The sequence below is a fragment of the Leiobunum rupestre genome, chromosome 2, assembly GCF_980474605.1.
Source record: "Leiobunum rupestre chromosome 2, qqLeiRupe1.1.hap1, whole genome shotgun sequence".
Classification (NCBI taxonomy): Eukaryota; Metazoa; Arthropoda; class Arachnida; order Opiliones; family Sclerosomatidae; genus Leiobunum; species Leiobunum rupestre.
Window position 1 is genome coordinate 29,306,036 of NC_143385.1, and position 9,418 is coordinate 29,315,453.

The following is a 9,418-nucleotide window of genomic DNA, read 5'->3' on the forward strand; positions in this document are numbered from 1 at the left end:
AGTAAGACGCATTTCCAGGGAAATGAGTTAACAGGTTTTCGCCAAAAATTGGATCAAACTTGGAAAAGGTCCGCAAAATTTCCTAAACATTTCCCCTATTCAAGGACTCTGAACTTTCACTGTGGCCTCTTTGGGCAATACCCTGCCTTGCAGTTAGTAGCAGAATTTCTATAACTCGGTTCAGATAAGCTCGGTTTTTTCTAAACTCTTCTACGTTAGCATTCAATGAGAGAGAAACGACTGATCCCGTCTTTTGGCTAGCCTTAAATCCAGCCCACCCTTCGGTAGATTTCTAATGAATTACTGTATGTTCATGTTCGTTGAACCTTCTCACTGCGTGTTGCCAGTCTCTAAATACTACTGATATAAATACATCCGCGCATCTAGCACTATTGGGTCTACAATGTCTGCAAGCGTAACAAAATGCAGAATCGAGACTAACGCTATACTCTAACCACTTGTAATGGTCGAACCAACATCGGTTGAAAGCCCTATTTTGCTTACCACTAGCTTTAAAAGGATATTGAGGGAGTAGTGCTGGTTTAGGTGCTTCATATTTTGTTTTAGTTAAATCAGTTAGAACTGCACTGAAATCAGTGCTTGACCCATTTTTGTTATAACTGTCACTCTCAGAAAAAACGTCGACTTCGTTATCATCAGCATCAAAAGGTGAGAAAATGTCCACTTCATTGTTCTCGGGACTTGGATGATCTGTGGTTTCAACCGTTTCATTACACTTTGATTTCGATCGTATAACAAACTTATCCATCAGCTACGCCGTTATAATTTCCACTGAGAATTTACTATGTTATATTTAAAATATTTTTATTACACGGCGATCTTTGTAATTTTCGTACAAAAAACTTTAATACCGACGGCGACTTCCCCAAGTTATAAAGTATAATCCCTTACCGAGTTCTAGCGTTGCCAGATTTCTCTGAACGATAATTCTTGTACAAAGGGTAAAAAATTATAGTACAACAATGGAAATCATGGTACATGTACCAATATAAAATAGTAATATTTACTTTTAATTTAAAGTGTTTGTTGCATAACATGAAGATAATTGTTCTCGTGACGTTTCTTTATGTGGAAGTGATGTAGTCAATATCGACCATAGAAATCGCAATAACTAACTAGAACGATTTTTGAAACTTTTCCGCGCTAGACGATTAGAAATTCCGATTTCTAGGGTATTGACTATCGAGTGATTAGGCAACACTTGAACGTGGGCTTAATATTTCAAAAAGGGGGCACAACATACAGCGAATATAACGGGGAAATCGTACCGATGGAGAAGGGCATTGCTTTTGAGGGAGGGGAAGATAACAAGCCGTCGCTAGAAGGTGAAAAACCCGAGAACTTTCGTTTAGATAGCTCGGCACGATTTTTGGAATGTTTGATTTTCTGCTACAGGAGATGGTTTTAGGGAAATTTTCGCCTTTTAGGCGGTGCTTTTTGGAAACTTTAGGAGGCGCTTTTCAGGAATTTTAGGAGGCGCTTCAGAAATTTTTCAGGTGGCTCAAGCACCGCCTAAAACAGCCTAGCGACGCCCCTGAATTATTATAATTGTAGGCCACGAGGCGAATGGTACTGTTCTAGGGTTTGAAGATTTTGTCAAATAATGTTTTATGTAGCAAAACGACAATTTTGCCTTAGTAAGTTGGCAGTAGTTAACAGGGAAAGGCGCGACCGTGGGCTCGAGCTCAACTTCCAAAAGAGAAAAGCGCGAGCTCGGAAATTTGGTTTTTGCCCATCTCTAAATAGATATATTTTTTAGTAATTATGTTTCCCCTAATTTCATTGTCCTTTCCATCTATTAGTATAATATAAAAAGAGGTGCTGATGTTTCTTTCGGTGATACGCCGGTTAAGCACGAGCAGATAGATCTGCGACAGTCTACCACGAATTTTAAGCACGATAAGTATAGCGAGGTACACGACGAGAACAAAGTCGATTTAGACAAAAATATTTAAAAAAAAGTGTTGTGAGGGCAAGAAACTAACTTTTAACTAAAATATTCTTTAAATAGATATATTATTTAAGTAAATTTTATATTAATGGTACCATAAGTAACATAATAAATAAAATAATTATATATTTTACTATTTTATGGATAGTGGGGTGTAGGGCAGAATTTAAGGGCGTTGCTATTTTAACCGGTTTTTCGGGCGTTTTAAAGCATTAATTTTTACAGGGTTACGTTTATACCGAAAGAGGTTCTATATTGAACTTCATAAGGTTCAGTAACATTAATTTATTCATATTCAATCATGAACAGAGATATCTTATGATACTGGCGCCATCACGTTCTTAAAAAGGCTGAGCTTTTAAACCCCCCTAGTCACTCGGCGTAATCGGTGTACCTTTGACTGTACTAATGAGTTAACGTGTAATCTTTACAGTATGTACCTTTATCAGTGTTGGGTACGCGAAATCGGTGTACAGGCCATCTGACAGTGGTTAGCCCCTCGAATTAAGTATTTTGACTGAATGGAAAATAATATTTAAAAATTCGAACAGAATTCCTAGCTGTAGCCAAAGATATGAAAATACTTGAACCTAATTTCCAATGATGCTAAGCCTAGGTCTGATAAGTTACGTAAATGAACTGATGATAGATTCTTAAAACTACCACAAGAGGTGAAAGAATTTGGTTAAAGATTTGTGATTACAAAATTGAAATTTACTTAAAATACTATAGTGAAAACAAATATTTTAAAATAACTTACTTCACCTGAGGGAATCCTTGGAATACTTTAAGCAGTCTACTTCAGTTAGATGAATTTTCTGTGTTATCGAAAGAACGCTTTATTTCAAAGTTAAAAACAATATTGGTATACATACAGAAATTTATTCATAATGTTTCGTATAAAATCTGTGATATAAAATATGTAGGAAATAACTTTGCGTTGTTATAAATCTCGGCAAATTTAGTTTTAGTGAGCCATCGATCCGAATAGTACTCGCGTTAGAAGAGAGGGTTACGAGCATGCAAATTTTCGATATGTCAGAGTTAGCAAACAAAAAGTAATTGATAAGGATCAAAAACGTTTCGAGATTAATCTCGCAAATTGCATTACGTGGTTATTCTCTCCGTCAGAAATTTGATTTCTGATTTGCTGTTTACTTTTTTAGCGAACGAGTGTTCCCCTCACATCGCTATGAGCTCGATAAGCGTCCAAGAAAGTTAAACAAAAATATTTTATTTACCTACTTTAATATATTGCTTTTAAATAACGGTTATATATCTGTTAGTACAATGTCAATGTTGAGCTTAAAATGATGACATTACGAATTGCAACGAATTACTTACATTTCATGATGTGCTGAAGATTAGTCAAGTCAACTTGCCAGTGTAAGAGAGGTTCATGTAAGAACTTCCGAAGAAACTTTTCTTAATATATATCAAATTTATTTTTAAATATATGTCACACGCAAACAAACCTTTTTAAGTATTCCAAGCTTTCGTCTCCTTTGATACACACAGTGCATTATTCTCCGGATAATTAATTAATAACAATTTAGTTATTGCAAAGTATTACCGATACCCGTTTTTTCCGCTTAAGTCATTTATTTGTTGTCAAATAACAAGTTGGCAAGCCAAAATATACCTCTCCTCGGAAGAATTGTCCCTAGTGGTATTAATCTCTCGAGATAACCCTTAAAGATATATCTCCGCAATTCAGAGTTATTTACTAAAAACATAATCCCGGTTCAATCCCGCACGGTATAAAATTTTAATTTTAATTAAAATAATTGAGACGAAACAACGGAGTTTAATTTATTCAGAATATTATAAATTAAGTAGTTACAACAGTGAGTTAGACGAACTAGAACAACGCACTATTGAATTTAACCCTATTAACAGAACAAGTTTATCAGTTAAATGTAATACGAATCAAATTTTAATGAAAAAATATCTACAGAGGGTATTTGTATTTTTCTCGCTTACGAAATAACAACACAAAAAACCTTCTTTAAACCACTTCACACGAAAAAATGATAATTAAAAGCCAACAATACCACCAAAAGGCTCAACACAATCAAAAAATTAAAATACAAAACCCCAATCGACCAAACTTTGGAGCCAAAACGACCAATAGAAAAATATATAATAACAACCCAATCAATCAGACCAGAGCAGAGCAAAAATAATTAATAGAAAAATATATAATAACAACCCAATCGATCAGGCTAAGATAAAAAATAACGAATAGAAAAATATTTAATAATATCCCAAATTATCAGGCTTCAGAGCAAAAATAACGAATAGAAAAAATTTATAATAATATCCCAATCAATCAGACTTCAGGAGCAAAATAGCTCATAGAAAAATATTATTACACAGTCCAGTAATAAATTAATTCAAAACCAAGCAATAGAAAATAGAAAATCAAGAAGCGCAACACCTTACCATTCAAAAATACGAATTTTCGACGTTATTATAATGAAACCGGATAAGCTTTAAGCCACGATGTAACCACTTTAAAGGTTCCACTAAAACTGAACGATTTCGAAAAAAAAGCTTAAAAACCAACAATACCCAAGAATAGACAAAAAAACAACGTTATTTCGATCAGTAAAAATAACATAAAACCCTTACTTTGACTGAAACTCAGATACTTTTTATATTTTAAAACAAGATTTGACCTTTAAAATATCATTCGAAAAGACCAGATTAGGCCTTCATCAATTCATTCATAAAAAAATTCAAGACTTTATTATCTATTATGCTTACGATGAGTGTCTTATTTTCAGTGAAGCTACGCAGCTATCGGTGGTTCTGTGATAGAGCGCTCGACTGCCAAGCCGTATGGCCTGGGTTCGAAACCTGGGTGGAGCATTTTTTTTTAATCAATAGATAAAACGCTTAATTAGAATTTCATCGATGCAATAATTTCAATTTCAATTAAACCAAAATTTCGTATTCTATTAAATACGCTTCCGAATAAACAAAATAAACATCTTCGTAGGGTGTTTATAATCTTCCCACCCAAACAAATATTACATTTATTTTATCTTGGTTTATGTCAATGGCTCATCGGTAAAACGTCCGCTTCTTAACAATGTGGCCTGAGTTCGATTCCTGACGGCGATCGAATTTAACTTCAAAATAATTTATTTTCACATTTTAAAATTGTATACATATCTAAAAAAATAAAATTGTACAGAATAAATTGACGATAACAACTTTAAAACTGCTTAAAAGACTTTCGATAAAGCTGTTATTGAATAAATGTTAACAACATTATGGAAATATTTGACATCAATAAACTCATAATAGCGTAAAAAAGAACGGACTTTCGCCAAAGCTGTTTTTACCAAGTCGTACACTTGTCAGTGGTTCTGTGGTAAAGCACTTTCTTATCAAGCAGAACGGCCCGGGTTCGAAACCTGTACGGCGCATTCGTTTTTAATCAACAGAGAAGACGCTACATTCAAATATCTTCGATGCAAAAATTTAAATCGAAATTTCGTTCTATATAAATAAACACCGAAATTTAATTCTCTATTAATTAGTAATATACACTTCCTATAAATCTGAAAGTCTAATTTCCGAAAAAGCGTAATAAGTATCGATGGTTCTGTGGTAGAACGTCCGCCTGTCATACAGGAGGTTTTGGGTTCCAATCCCGCTCGATACGATCGCAAATTGACACTAAGATGAAAATCGTGAACAATTGGTGGAAACCCTGCCATTGGATGTTGAGAGGTTGCCATAACACTCAGCACTCGATCCGTCCTAAAAGGCAAGAATAAGAAGTAGGAGAAAAAACGCGCATGCATACAAACCACAAACACAAACGTCATAACACAAACTCAACATTCCCACCCAACACATAAACATTACAAAAAATATAAATAAAAATGAGTTAAAACTGCCGCGACGGTGAGCATTAACGAAAAGCAACAGCCGAACCCAACCCAACCGCAAATTTATCCGTTAACGCTCACTGTCACACGGTGGTTTTGCCAATCTTTCGACTTCGTTCCCTAATTCCAAGCAATTGCGAACGCGGATTCCGAGATAATGCGTACGCAATGATTACACTTTGCTACACAAATGCGTACGCGTTCGCAGGCCTGACAGACAGACCCACAGACAGACAGACACGGTGATTGTATAACCCCTCCTAGGGGACTTTGTCCCCTCGGAGAGGTAAAAAGGCAATTAAAGTTCAGTAAATGAAATCTCTGAATTAGTCTGGTGATGAAGCATCAAAAGATTGGTTCTTTGAGTTTTTTTGTTAGAAGTAAAAAACAAATATGTTTTGGTTTCCGCGGCAATAGCTTTCTAGTTTCAAAAGTATAAAGTCTTTTTAGAAACAAATATCCAGAAATCAAGAAGTTTTTTATGGTGGAATATAGTTCATGGTAGCTGATTTTCTAAAGTTTTAAAATAAATTTATTCTATTGACAACATCGCATACTGAAAGAGTTTCTATTGAAACTGCGATTATATTAAAAAGTTAAATAATTAACATTAATTACAACCACATTTAGGCATTTAAAACAGCATTCGTCGAAATTAAAATAGGCCTTAAACGCCAATTATGATGTAATAGCGTTAGAGGAATGATATCTATAAATCACCAAGCTGAAGCGGCACAAGGTTTGAGTCCGCGTTTGCGTAAATATTGTTAAAGCAAAAACTTGGCATTTTCTTATCCATTGCCGAGAAAGGTACTTTACAAATAAATGCAGAAAACTGACTTTACTAGAGGTCGGGGACGGTTAATCATAATTCATGATTAAATTGATTTTTTCGGGAAAAGTGTAAACACAGAACTTTACCGGTTAATATTTCGGAGAATAATTAAAAAATATGTATTATTCGAAAAATTTTTGCTTTTTATCGAAAAAAGCGTCGTTTTCCGATTAATTTTACAAATGTATCAAAAAATTAATCGGATAATACAGAAATATAAATTACTTGATCACAACGTTTTACGAATAATTTTTAGAGATTTATCTATTGAATAAAAGTTAACCATCCCCGACCTCTAGACTTTACACTGTTTTTGAGTACCGATCAACAAAATTAATATAATATGATACGTTTCATTTTATGCCTATAGTCTTAGTCGATAGCTACGCCACAAAATATTTGTTTTGAAAACGAAAACATTTGAGAGAGTTGGCCATTTTCAGACTAGCCAAATCTGGCAGCCTTGCCAGCCTTCCGGCCTGTATCTCCATACCGAAAAAGGACGACGATTATGCCGCCGTTATTTTGAATTATCGACTTAAGCTTGTTTTCCACTGGCGAGCGCAACGACGCGTTTCTCAGCTTTGAAACGTTCAAACGTTTTTACGCGCGTAAAGAAAATAACATTATGACGCGCGCTAGTGGAAAAAAAGCTTAAGACTATTTAAATTTCATAGGTCATATCGATGCTTTTTTAAAACAATTTAATTTTAACCAAATATTTGTAAACGGCAATTGAAATTTCTAAAATAATAAATAGAACCTCATCATATCTTTAACTATTAAATTTAATTGTCTTTACAATTACGGCCTCAGACTGTGTTGATAAATTCGCTATTTAAAAGTTAAATATAAATCTTCATTTTTGTTTCATTTTAAAAACCTTGAATATAAAGGTACAGAAATACTGTAATATGAAAATGGGCTTTATCGCGTGTGGCTTACGTTTAAAAATAAAGAACCAATTAAGAAAAGTGTCTACGGTTTGATATCAACCGGCAAGTTACCTGGCCAAAATGACAGCGGGCATTAGACGGCATAGTTTCTAGGGTCGGACTTCACATTAACAGAATAATTTTGGTTTCAATCATTTGGACGAGCATTGTGTCTCAACCGAAAATCTATAATTATACTTACTTCAGGTGGACGTGAAAATATAGCATTACTACAAGTTTCATTTTTTGGAAAGGAAATGTCGGGAAAGCCGCAATACTTTGAAATAGGTTGGGTTGGGTAAGATAAGTTTGACAAAATTAGATTAAGTAAGGTTGGGGTGGATGAAGTTACGTTAGGTTATGATAGGTTAGGTTAGGTTGGATAAGGTAAGGTAAGGTTTGGTTGAAAAAAAAAACTTTAGGTAAGGTTAGGTGGTTAATGTTATGTTTGGAAGGTGAGGAAATGTCCGGAAAGGCGCCATTCTTTGAAGTAGGTTGGGTTATTTAATTAAGTTAAAGTTAGATCAGGTAAGGTTGAGTGGAGTTAAGTAAGGATAGGTAAGGTTGGGTTGAATTAAGTTGCGTTGGGTAAGGTAAAGTTGTAAAGGTTAGGTAAGGATAGGTGCTGTTAGGCAATGATATGTCACGCTTGGTAATAAGAGATGAGGTTATGTTAGAAAAGCTGCGGTAAGGTAATGTAAGGATAAATGAGGTTAGATTAGGAGAGGAAAGGTTAGATATGGAGAAGTTAGTTAAGTACGCTACCTTACAAAAATTTCATGGCTGCAATTTAGCTGCAGGACAGTCATATTACAGACTGCCAAAATCATTATGTTATAATCTGTAAATAGTTTGCAAGGAAACTGTCATTTGGCTGAAAAGTGATCACTTTCAAATAATTAACTTTATTACAATTTTTTTGAAGTCTAAATACAGCTAAAAAGCAGCTGCTTTATAGCAGAATTCCAGTGAAAACAGACCAGCTAACTACATTTGGAGCGAAAAAATAGTTTCGTTACAGACTTATTGCACTTCAGTTATAAATAAATAACAGCCCCTTTACAGTGAAAATGAAGTAAAGAAACAGACTTGTATTAGTGACATTTCAGGGCAAATGCAGTAGAATTGCAGCTCTTCAATACAAACAATTTGTATAGTCCCATTACAGTTAAATTTTTACTTTTGAATATTTCTTTTCAATTTGATTATTATTTCATTTTAAAATAAGCTTTTATGAAACTTTTTTATTATTGTCAATATTGTTTGCAAATGTAAGAAATAAAAACAAATGAAATATACATTATTTAATTTAACGTAATTGGCGTTGATCCTATCGGGCAGACAATTCCCGAGGTTGAGCGTCTGGTCTTTTCACATCCGGCATAATCGGCGTCGCAGTAGGCACAAGTTTCGATGTGTCATCCGATTTGAACAAGAGATCCAGGGTTGTCGTTCCTCGTAGATAACGAAAAATACGTTTTACGGCGTTCCAGTCTGCAACTGTTTGCCATAGCTTGCGATGTACGATTTACGGCGAACTCGATGTCAGGCCGTGTGCCCATTGCAGCATATCGAAGGCTTCCAATGGCTGAGGTGAACATCGTTTGAGCTTCGAATGTCTTCTGGCCATCTTCGCTGGTATCTGGCATAGAGGCTGGGGTTTTTACAGCTTTACAGTCTAGCATATTGAATCTTTCCAAGACCTTCTCGAGATAGGCGCTCTGATGAAGGAAAATTGAGCCATCTTCTGTGAAGTCGATCTTGAGACCAA